Raw genomic sequence first — 4,288 nt, forward strand, 5'->3', positions numbered from 1 at the left:
TTCACAGAGAAAGCAAAAAGAATTGATCAAATAGGTAGAAAGCTAATGCTCTAGAAACTTATTTTTTTATTCCTAGAACAGTTTTAGGTACATTTTTCCCCCTAGGGTAGGTGATCTAGTTATCTTCAACTTCCTACCCATTTTTGGCATTCTAACCCAATCCTTAATTCCAGATTCTTAGTTCACTTTCTTCCCACAAACCCTTCATTCTAGCTTACCTTTTTTTTTTTTTTTAAACAAAGAAATAGGTTCTTGGGCATTTTTATCAAGAAGATTATAAAATGGTATTTCTGATTGTGGTGTCAGGCTAAGTCAATGACTTGTTCTAGGAACAAAGAAGTCTTGGTTCCTAAAGAAAAGACTTTGATTGTGAAGTTTATCTGACAGGCATAGAGTTACTGAAGCCTCAGGAAAGCAAAAATCCCTGCTTAGCTCCAGTGAGTATGAGAAAAATCAGGGTTATGAGAAAAATCCTTATTGCACAATTAGTAGCTATATAAATATCAAGTATACAAGATCTAAATTGGATTTTTTAGCTGCATGCAGATTGCTTAAGTTCAGTAGTAAATATGTAATCGTGATTCTGAATTAAGGGAAATTAAAAATGTGATTTAGACTGGCAGTATGTGGAGGTTTAGAACTAAAGTATAAAACAGTGATAACAGATACAAAATTTGATAAAAGATGTGTGCCATAAGATAAAATAGGTGATCTTTGGCGTAGCAAAAAAAATATATTTCACAAAATTAAATCTACCTTATATTGAAATTACCAAATAATTTAGAATGTACCATGTTAACGTCCACATTGACTTTTAGATAAGCAAATGGAGATCTGAAATAAGATAGTCATAAAAAATTATCTGATTTCTGGCTTTAATATTTTACTTTTCTCCTTTTTTATCGTTTAAGTTATACCCTAGTGTTTAGCGGGGTTGTACATAAAGTGTGCACAGCAACTTTTAGACCATCTGTTATTGGTATCTGTTTTGTTTCTTTTTTTCAAATTATAATAAGTGTCATGAATTCTGAAATGGAGTATTCTTCTGGACCTTCTGGTTAAGATCATCCCTACATCCGCTCCCAGGAAAATTGAGGTGAATGTGGCATACATAGAATGAGCTCTGTGATATACTATGGCTCATTTATTTCTAACTGTTACGACTAGAGGTGCGTTTGAATCTCAGTGACATAAAAATGCTCTAAAGATAGTCCTTCATTTGAATGTGCAATATTAATAACTCTCCTCTTTACACACGACTGACCTCTTCTTTTTGTCTTTTCACAATCTTAAATCTTTGATACCTGTAATATTTTGCCTCCTCAAACATTGCCCATCAATCATAAACACTAGTGAAAAGTACACCAACGCTCTGTATTCTTTAAAGACTAGGTACATTCTTTGTAATAAGTTACTGCTCTAGGGATGTTAAAGGGTTCCCAAAAAAACAATAGGCTAGGGGACCTCATACCATCAAGAAAGCGGTGTCAGGAGCAGAGTGCGGCCTTTGGACCGGGGTCCCTGTGCAAAGAAGCTCCTAGTCTTGGGGAACACTGATGAGAAGGCCGAGAGAGAGAAAGCCTTCCCCTGGAGCTGACACCTTGAATTTGGACTTATAGCCTACTTTACTGTAAGGAAATAAACTTCTCTTCATTAAAACAATCCACTTGTGGTATTTCTGTTATGACAGCACTAGATGACTAAGACAGAATTTGGTACCGAAAGAGTGGGGTGCCACTCTAACAGATACCTAAAACGTGGAAGCAGTTTTAAAACTGTGAATGGATAGACGTATGGCAGTGACAGAGGACGAGCAGCAGCAGCAGAGAACCTACAGCAGCAGAGAAGCAGCAGCAGCAGAGAACCAAAAGCAGCAGAACCAGGGGACCAGTGAAAGACGGTGCTGGAGCCAACCCACGGAGCCAGAGAGCTGAATGCCTGTGTGCAGGAGGCTTGCTGGCAGAGAGGGGTGCCTCTGGGCACTTACCGGTGGAGCTACTGAGCTTTGGAACGCTTTCCTCAGCGGGACAGATGTGGGCATGGGGCCGAGGGCCGAGAGGCCACAGGAAGCAGAAGCTGAAGAGACAAGGGACACAAGAAGCTGAGCTGCCTCAGTCTCAAAAGGAAGTGATGTTCTACAGTGGATCATCGATTGGATGTGGATCTCCAATCTGGAGGCCCAGAACTTGGGCAACTTTATTGTCAAGTATGGCTACATTTATCCCCTGCAAGACCCCAAGAATCTTGTTCTCAAGCCTGATGGCAGCCTCTACTGATTTCAGATGCCCTATTTCTGGCCCACGCAGCAGTGGCCAGCTGAAGATGCAGACTATGCCATCTATCTAGCCAAGCGAAATATCAAGAAGAAAGGGATTTTAGAAGAATATTAAAAGGAAAATTACAATTTCTTGAACAAAAAGATTAACTACAAGTGTGACTTTGTCATTATGCAGGCCAAAGAGCAGTACAGGGCTGGAAAGGAAAGGAACAAAGCAGACAGGTATGCCCTGGATTGCCAGGAGAAGGCATAGTGGCTGGTCCACCCATGCCCTAAACAAACGATCACAGCTGTGAAAAAAGAAATCATGTATTACCAACAGGCCTTGATGAGGTGATGGTGAAGTCTTCGGTGTCCCTTGGAGGGATTGTCAAGTACAGTGAGCAGTTTTCTTCCAATGATGCCATCATGTCAGGCTGCCTCCCCAGCAATCCCTGGATAACAGATGTCACCCAGTTCTGGGATTTAAATGCAAAATTGGTGGAAATCCCAACCAAGATGTGAGTGGAATGATGGGCCTTCAATTTCAGCGAATTGATCGGAGACCCCAAGGGCCGTCAGAGTTTCCAGTACTTTTTCAAGAAAGAATTCAGCAGGGAGAATCTGGGATTCTGGGAAGCCTGTGAGGACCTGAAGTACGGAGATCAGTCCAAGGTCAAGGAGAAGGCGGAAGAGATTTACAAGTTATTCCCGGCCCCAGGGGCGAGGTGATAGATAAACATAGACGGCAAGACCATGGACATCACGGTCAAGGGGCTGAGGCATCCCCACCGCTACGTGCTGGATGCTGCCCAAACCCACATCTACATGCTCATGAAGAAGGATTCTTATGCTCGCTACTTAAAATCTCCAATCTATAAGGAAATGCTGGCCAAGGCTATTGAACCTCAGGAAACCACCAAGAAAAGCTCGAGCCTCCCATTTATGCGGCGCTACCTCCACTCCAGCCCAAGCCCCGTCATCCTGAGGCAGCTGGAAGAAGAAGCCAAGGCGTGAGAAGCAGCCAACACCGTGGACATCACCCAGGTCATGAGCAAGCTGGATCGTAGGAGCCAACTCAAAAGGGAGCTGCCTCCTAAATAAATCTACAGTCCCAGGGGTAGGGGGCAGGCGCATGGTAGAGGCAAACAAAGAAAGGTAGGGTCAGAGTCTTGGAGAGTCCATTCCCTATTCCCCACTAGTGGGGCAGTGAAGTCATCAGATTCATCCTATATTCCCCTGACATCCTGTATTGAGTCACCTTCCCAATACCATAGCAACTTGAGCTGGTTCTCCCACTTCAACTCACTAAGGGATGGGGTTGGTCAATGATGGAAAGGGGGTGTCACCTGGCTCTGTTGCTGTGTGACAGCCTATCTTACCTTAGGGAGTTCTCGTAGTGAGAATAATAGGGGAAACAGGCTGGTTTAGGTACCAGCATTTGATTTGGGGAAATTAAAGTGAAGGCGTCTCCTCAGCCTCAAGGTACTGCTCTTTTAGGCATGTTTGTTTAGAATAATTTTATGAAGCTCTTCATTCCATGCTTCCAATTTAGACTCTGTTTCTAAAATGGTCTTTGAGATCCCTCCAAGGGGCTAGATACAGGGCTTCCCTGTAGTTGGGCTTTCTCTGATCTCCCCTGTTACACCTGCTAAGACATTTCTCCTGTTGAGCTTGTTTTCATCCACATTTACTTGAGGGTTGGTGGGCTCTCTCCTTCCTTCTTGCCTCCCTTCCCCTTTATACATACTGGGGGAATAAATAGCTGGTAGGAATGAAGGATTCAGGCCTGAGACCTCCAGAGTAGTCAAGATAAATGGCCCTCTGAGGAGCAACTTTTAGACTCAAGAACAAAGGCACTGATGTCTTCATTCTTAGGAAGAGGAATGGTAGACATCTGTGAAATTTTCAAAATGAGTCAAACTCAAAGATAATACTCTCTTGGATGTTTCCTAGATCCTGGTGTTTCCCTCTTCTGCAGCTATAGCCCAGGGCTATCCCAATGGTCAGGGGTGGAGGGAGAGGACAGTA

At 43.2% G+C, this 4,288-nt stretch overlaps 1 pseudogene; it reads left to right on the top strand.

Moving 5' to 3' along the window:
* The window catches only part of LOC101355961 (regulator of G-protein signaling 9-like), a 32,064-nt pseudogene extending 28,703 nt beyond the window's left edge, over positions 1–3,361 (top strand).
* Positions 3,362–4,288: the final 927 nt, after the last annotated feature.

Source organism: Trichechus manatus, unplaced genomic scaffold, assembly GCF_000243295.1.
Source record: "Trichechus manatus latirostris isolate Lorelei unplaced genomic scaffold, TriManLat1.0 scaffold00056, whole genome shotgun sequence".
Taxonomy (NCBI): domain Eukaryota; kingdom Metazoa; phylum Chordata; class Mammalia; order Sirenia; family Trichechidae; genus Trichechus; species Trichechus manatus.